The sequence below is a fragment of the Camellia sinensis genome, chromosome 14 (genome assembly GCF_055761805.1).
Source record: "Camellia sinensis isolate YWXY chromosome 14, ASM5576180v1, whole genome shotgun sequence".
NCBI classification, from domain to species: Eukaryota; Viridiplantae; Streptophyta; class Magnoliopsida; order Ericales; family Theaceae; genus Camellia; species Camellia sinensis.
In genome coordinates this window covers 53,516,055-53,524,148 of record NC_138974.1, presented here as the reverse complement: position 1 = coordinate 53,524,148, position 8,094 = coordinate 53,516,055, and the positions used below count along the sequence as shown (strand labels likewise).

The 8,094-nt window shown below is 32.8% G+C and overlaps 1 long non-coding RNA gene across 1 annotated transcript; it reads right to left on the bottom strand.

Moving 5' to 3' along the window:
• Window positions 1-2,209: 2,209 nt before the first annotated feature.
• Window positions 2,210-3,856, bottom strand: LOC114315503 (uncharacterized). Its single transcript, XR_014350703.1, has 3 exons — window positions 2,774-3,856; window positions 2,618-2,698; window positions 2,210-2,499 (listed from the first exon to the last, which is right to left on the bottom strand). It is a non-coding gene; the product is annotated as an uncharacterized LOC114315503 (long non-coding RNA).
• Between the last annotated feature and the right edge of the window lie 4,238 nt (window positions 3,857-8,094).

Sequence of the window (8,094 nt, the reverse complement as noted above, 5' to 3'; positions counted from 1 at the left end):
TACAGACTCTCACTTTCATTGCTTTTTCCCTTGTTCCATAGAAATTATCATATGAATCATAAAGATTACGTGACTCTGTGCCAATTTAATGTTATCTTTTATTTACTTTGAGTAATTCTATCAACACTGAGAATATGAAATATAAAACTGTTCACAGAAGGCATGCAGCTGTTTTTACTCTTCATTTTTTTGTAAGGTTTCACTTCACCTTGAAGGAAGCCACATAAATTTTTGTGAATCATTCTGTCTTCCTCTTCAGTGCTAATAGAACTACACTTTATTTTTCCATTAGGGCTGGGTTTCTCTCAAGTTTTTAATGGGATTGGAGAGGTATTATTCGGCTCATTATAAAATAAGTTTAAAATTGCTTAGTTTCAAAATTTTGATTTAAAAAAATAATTTATCATTATTTTAATAAAGCTTATATTAAATGTGTTTTTATTTGTTGAATACCACATTTGTGACTATAAAAATTTTATAAATTGGATAAAATTAAGTTCTCTTTCAGATTTGGATAAAATTGGACAAAACAAGAAACCAAAAAGCAACCAACAAACTAGTTTTCTTCCACTTTGGTACCTAGTATTACACCCTTTTTGTTTTTTTGTTTTAATTTATTCCGACAGTTGATGGACGGAAAATGTCGCATGGTATATTAACACATTACGATGAAAATTTAGATAAATTACATTTTTCCCATTTAAGATTCAATGTTTCCCCATTTTAGCCTTTCAAGATTTTTTTCGTTGGCACTTTAGGTTGGCTGGCACTTTTTATTTTTATTTATTTTATTTTTTTGTGTGTGTGTGTTATGATATGAATGCTAGAGTTTTAATTAAGAAAAATGTTAGGAAACTCAAAAGTTTTACTAAATTTTTTACCAAATGTCTCACATATTTGTGACAAATTTGATAAAATTTTTATGATCTCTAACATTACTCTTTAATTAAAGTTCTAATAAGCACTTAACAGAAGTCTAAAGTTTTGTTTGGAAGGGCATGGTCGTGAAATTTAATAATAATCCGATAAAATATATTAATCTCATGTTTGACTGACAAAATTGAAATCTGGACCCATATAAATGGGAATTAATGAGAGGCTCAAAATAATTAGCTAACTTATAAATTTGATACGATTTTGTACATGAGATAAATGGTCCAAAAGGAATTGAGCACATTCTGGGGGAGGGGTATGCAGAAACAAATAGCAATATATCAGTATTATGTAGCAAAAATACTATTCGTACCCATTTTTAATTTATCCAAAAAAAGACCATATTGAAAATAATTACGCAAGATATGAAAACTTGAAAACTATTTACAAAAGGATCACTACAAAAATTTCAACTTTTTGCGACGGTAAAATACCGTCGCTAATACTCTTAATGCCGTCACAAAAACTTTTTGCGACGGCAAAATGATTTTTTGCGACGGCAAGAGAGGGTCGCAATTGGGGGGGTTGCAAAAGAGTTTTTGCAACGGCACAGTCCGTCGCTAATGTTTTTGCGACGGCATTTTTGCCTTTTGCAACGGCACTTTGTAGTCGCTAATAATGTTTGAAATTTCTTAACTTTTTGCGACGGCACTATTTTACCGTCGCTAAAAATGTTATTTGAGACGGCAAAAAATGTTGTCGCTAATAGTCTTTTTTTGCAATGGCAAGAACACTGTTTTTGCGACGGTATGGTACCGTCGCAAAAAGTACTAACAATATGAAAATCTCTATTTTTTGCGACAATGTGCTGCTGTCGCAAAAAGTATTAAAAAATAATAAAATTTTATTTTTTGCGACAGTTTAGTGCCGTCACAAAAAATAAATCCTATAACAAAATCAATAAAAATAATAAAATTTGGTAAATAATAAAATTTTGTTGCTGTTTTTTTTTTTCTTTGTTGGTGTTTTAGCTTTTTGTTTTGGTTATTATTATTATTTTTTTGTCTATTATTAGTTGCACACAAAAACAGTGTAAGAAATTAAAAATGAAATATGACATCAGATTTTATTATTTTAATTTTTAGACTATTTGATTCATAAATTTGACAAGATTTTCCTTTTCCAATCCCTCTCCAAATTAATGAATCAGACACAGACTTAGTCTCTCATAAAGGAAGCGGGAGAAATTGCAAATGAAGTATGAAATTTTGTTTTTAACTGTATAAGTTGCATGGTCTAAGAAAATCTGAAACTGAAAAGTAGCATTTGGACATCCTTGAAACTGAAAATATGGTCTAAATTCTGATCATGTAAAAAACAAACCAAAACGAAGAGCATGATGTAATACACATCAACACATTACAACATAGACAACTCTTGATCTTATTAGCAATTCCACATACCCTGACCTCAAAACACAAAAACAAAAAAACACAAAAACAAAAACAAAACATAAATCCACATCCCCGTGCGGATACATTTGAGTTTTAGATTAGAGATATTGATTATAGGGCATCAAGCCACTTATTTGAGTTATGAACAGCTGCTGCATGTTCACTGCTGAGCCTGCAAGTGAAGATATATATATTGAAGTGTTAGCAGTTTTATTTGATTTTTTTTTTTTTCACTATCAAAGCATATCCGAGTGCCATTGGATTTTAATTTAAAGGCATGAGGGGATTACCAGATAACGTTTCTTGTAGAATTCAACAAGCACTTTGGGTTCACATTTTGTCTATGGATAAGCGTCAATCTTGTTCAGCTCCTGCACATAGATCCGATAATAAGAGATACCATCATTCAAGATATATACAAGAATGAGTTTAGTTCATTAACTCACTTCAATCCATGCTGCTAGTTTTGGTATTCCTGATGTGATGTCATACTTCAAGGCATCTTCAAAGAAGATTTGAAACCTTTCAATGAATGGAGCATAGGCAATGTCCACCTGTAGATCACAAATTTTTACTCATGAATTAGAGGAGGATTTCAAATTAGCCACATGACTGCATCGGTATGCTTGTTTTTTAAAACAATTAGTTAAACATATGCTCTCTAAAAATATCATCCACGTCCCATGAAGAAATGAATGCTTGAGAGAACTGAGGATAACCGACAGATCATGGACAAGGCATACCAGACTGAATTGACCAAAGAGAAATATGAGACAAAAATCCACAAGCTAAATAGTAAGTACGCATAAGTACATATTTTCAACTACTTCTAAAATATTCCGCATGAAGGCACCATATATTAAACTACTATGAGATAATTTTAAAAACACAACCATTGCTATTAATTGCTTTAAACCTCCCAGCTTGGGATATTTTGTATGTCACAATCACAGTCACAACATGCCCAAAAGGAAAGTAACTTGAACAATTCCTAGAAGATTCTATATAATTATACAAATAGATAAGAGAATAAACTTACAGTATAATTTTTAACAAGGATGGTAGTCTCGAGTCCCAATTGATATTCCCTTTTGCAATCATAACAGCAGGAAAACAAATCTAATAAATTGTAATGAAACAAATCCCAAAAGCATACCAAACTATAATGTTATTTCTTCACCTTAAATAGCAAAGGTTCTCTTTGACATCCCTAACAGTCTCAAAGTCAGCAGTGCTATTCATTGCATACCTTCAGAAATGAAAGTTTGGTATTCCAATCAAAGTACAAGTAATTTTTCTGTGAAAGGTTATGCCCATTTTGGCATCTTTCAAATATAATACACTACATATATATTGAGAATAACTGATGTTGACCCTTACCCTCTACGTTGAAGCAAATCAACGAGATAAGAAGTTATATGCCTGCCAGCAACATTCATCCATTTTGTGAGATGAGCAAATGAGTAGCCACCAACAATTGGAACCCTAGAGAAATCTACAGAATCAATTTATCAGAACCAAATGCATTCCCTTTTAACGAACGAGTAAGAAAAGGTTAAATAAGACTGATTCGATTGACAGTGATGAGTAATTTAGAGAATAAGCAATCTGATACATGGAATTGATCAAATTATGGCCCAGAACTCATAATTCAGACTGCAGAATATATATATCAACTTATCAACCGTAATTCACAAGAATATATATATATATTAAAAATAATAATGAAAAAGGAAGTTTGGAAATAATTTGCAGTACTATAAAAAAAAAATCAAAGAATCACTAACAATGTTCAAAAACATGTCGTTAATCATCCCATATGATATGAGTTGTTTGACCTTCAGTCCTCACCCATAGGCTCCATAGTTCAACGTGTTGACGCAACATACTTTAATATACAGAGACCCAACAAAACTTATCAACACCACCAATACATAGGTATCGGCTGATGAGTTATCATGGCAACAAGACTCAGAATAATAGCATTCATGTATCTGGACTAGTAATGACAACAAATATATTTACCTACTGAAGGTGAAATATATATCAATAGAAGAAAATGTAAAATACCATATTTTCAATTCTAACTCCTATATGCAAGTGTCTTTTCTTCCATTTCAGATCTACTTGTGCCAATGAAATCATAGCTCCCTCTAGTATTCAAATCAAAATTTACGGAACCGCCTTCAACTTTAAGCTTGATGTCTTTCCTTTCCTCTACCTCCGCCAAGTAAAGTGACCCATTCGCTTTCCTATTAATGTCATTCAATAAGCTCTTATGTATATATATGTATGTATATATATATATATATATATGTATGTGTGTGTGTGTGTGTGTGTGTGTGTTGGGAAAACGAAATTGATAGATCTACCATATTTAAGCTAAAGATCTCTGTTATAGATATACCAAATACATCGATTTCGTCTTCGATTTTCTCACATATATACGAAATTGATAGATCTACCATATATACCAAATATGCCTACTACCACTCATCACATACCCAAGGCTCTCAAATTTCTGAATCTCCTTAGCTGAAAGACCGACTTCACCTCTCCGTGGGATACGCTTTCCTTGTTGAACGTACTGAGCAATGGCATCACCTTCACCAGGCCTGAGTGCCCCTCCATAGCTAATATGTTCTTCAGCCCTAGGCAATGGCATTGGTCACTCAACTCATCCGATTCACTATCACCGACTGATTCTGATTTCCTATTTCTACGCCTAGAACTCCTGCTCTTCCTCTTCCTCCTCGACCGTGGGTTTGGGTTTGGGTTTGGGTTTGGGGTGGGGGGAAACTCGAGCGGGAATGGAAAAGGGAGGGGGGATTAGGGATTTTTGAGATTGGGGATTTTGGGTTTGGGGGTGGGGCAACCCGAACGGGAATGGAAAAGAGGGGAGGGAATGGAAATTTTTTGGATTTTTTTTTTATTTCCATTATAAATGAATATTTAAATAATAAAACGATTTTTTTTTCGTAACAGAGGATGCTGTTGCTAAAAAAATTTATTTTTTATTAAAATAATTTTTTTTATAGTTAATGAATTTTTTTTTATTTAGTAAGGTTGAAAATTTATTTGTTTCATATTTAATTTAATGAATAAAAAATTATTATTTTTTATTTGGTAGAAGTAGGAATAATATTTTCTATTAAAATAAAGTTAATTTTTTGTGATCAATGAAAAATATTTTTTTGCACCCTTTTTTTTTGTTATTAAAAATCAAGAACTAATTTTTTGTGGTAGAGGATAGGAAGTGGCAATAGTGGTGAAGGTGGTGGATAAGAGGTGATAGTGGCGGTGGTAGTGATGGTGAAAGAGATAAGTGGTGAAGTTGTGGTAGTGGTAGAGGAGATAGAGTAGCGGTGGTGGAGGAGAGGTAATGGTAGTAGTAGTGGTGGTAATGGAGTGGTAGCGATGGTGGTAGTAATGATAGTTGTAAAGGTGGAGTGACAACAGTGGTAGTAGTGGAATAGCATTTGCAGTTGTGGTAAATGTGGTAGAGAAGATGGGTGGTGAGAGAGAGATGAGTGAGAGACAGATAGAGAAGAGAGATAGAGAGAGACAGACAGACAGACAAAGACAAAGTCATGAGCGAGAGAGAGAGAGAGACAAAGTGGTCGCTAAAAGTGCATTTTCTTGTAGTGGAGAGCTCGGTAAATAGAGAAGAGATGAGGGAGAGAGTGAGCAATATGAACACAATGGGGGAGAGAGACAAATAGACAAACAAATACATAGAGAGAGAGAGAAGACTGAGAGACAGACAAACAGACACAGAGAGAGAAAGAGAGAGAGAAGAGTGATAAGTGGGAGAGAGATAAAGAGAGAAAAAGATAGAGAGACACATATCGAAAATAGAGAGAAACAAGAGATGAGAGAGACATATAGAAAGAGAGCGAAAAGAGATGAACGAGAGAGAGAATAGAAAAATAGAGAGAGAGAGAGAAGAGAGATGAGCGAGAGAGACGGAGAGAGAGAAAAAGAGAGATGAGTGAGAGAGAACGAGAAGAGTGGTGGTAGTTGAATAGCATTTGCAATAGTGGTAAATGTGGTAGAAAAGATGGGTAGTGAGAGAAAGAGAGACGAGTGAGAGACGAATAGAGAAAAGAGATAGAAAGACAGAGAAAGAGACAGAGTGATGAGCGAAAGAGAGAGATAGACAAAGTTGTTGCTAAAAGTGTATTTTCTTATAGTGGATTGATAAATCGAGAAGGAGCTTGATAAATAGAGAAGATGAGAGTAAGAGAGTGAACAATGCGAGCATAGTGAGGGGGAAGTAGACAAATAGACAAGTAGACAGAGAGAGAGAGAGAAAGAGATATAGAGAGAAGGGTGATGAGTGAGAGAAAGACAGGGAGAGAGAGATAGACAGAAAAAGAGATAGAGAGAGAGATAGATAGATGGAGAGATAGAAAAAGAGAGAGAAACAAGAGATGAGCGAGAGATAGACAAAAAGAGAGAGAAATAGAGCGAAAAGAGATAAGCGAGAGAAAGATACAGAAAAAGAGAGAGACATAAAGAGAAGAGAAATGAGCGAGAGAGATATATAGAGATAGAAAGATAAGAAATGAGAGAGAGAGAGAGATAAGAGAGATGAGCGAGAGAGACAGAGAGAGAAAATAGATAAGAGAGATAGAGAGAAGAGAGATAGGCGGGAGACACAGAGAGAAAATGAGAGAGAGAAACAGACAGACAGAGAACGAAGAGTAATGAGTGAAAGAGATAAAGAGAAGAGAGAGAGATAGAGACAGAGAGACAGGAAGATGAAAAAATGAATGAAAAGATAAATGTTATATCAAAAGAGTAAGACGACATTGTTTTTTTAATTTTTTTTTGCGACAGAAAAATATCGTTGAATTTAGTCAAACCATTTTGTGACTATATATATATGAAGCTATCTCAAAACCATAATCACTATGCTAGGTTAGAGTTTTCCAAAAACTCCTTTGAGAAAATTATACTTTCTTGTGTTTCCGTGCTATATTGTTTTTATTGAATTTTTTTAATATTTTAAGTATTTTTTTTTTAATTTTTAGACACACCTAACATAAATACACCTAAAATGTTAAAAAAGAGATAGGCGAGAGACACAGAGAGAAAATGAGAGAGAGAAACAGACAGACAGAGAAAGAAGAGTGATGAGTGAAAGAGATAAAGAGAAGAGAGAGAGAGATAGAGACAGAGAGACAGGAAGATGAAAAAATGAATGAAAAGAGAAATGTTATATCAAAAGAGTAAGACGACATTGTTTTTTTTAATTTTTTTTGCGACAGAAAAATACCGTTGAATTTATTCAAACCATTTTGTGACTGTATATATATGAAGCTATCTCAAAACCACAATCACTATGCTAGGTTAGAGTTTTCCAAAAACTCTTTTGAGAAAATTATACTTTATTGTTTTCCGTGTTATATTGTTTTTATTGAATTTTTTTAATATTTTAAGTATTTTTTTTTAATTTTTAGACACACCTAACATAAATACACCTAAAAATTTTAAAAATTGTAAAAAAAATCTTTTAAAAATTCACTAAATACCAAAAATACAAAAAAAAAAACAATAATTCAATACATTTTTTTTTGTATTTTTATGTATTTATTAATTTTTAAAAATATTTTTCATAATTTTTTTTTTAGATATATCTAAGTAAGGTGCATCTAAAAAAACTATTTAAAATTTTAAAAATATTCACTAAAAACAAAAAAAAAAACACGAAAGTCACTTTTTGCGACAGAAGAAAATGCCGTCTCAAAAAAGCAGAGTATTT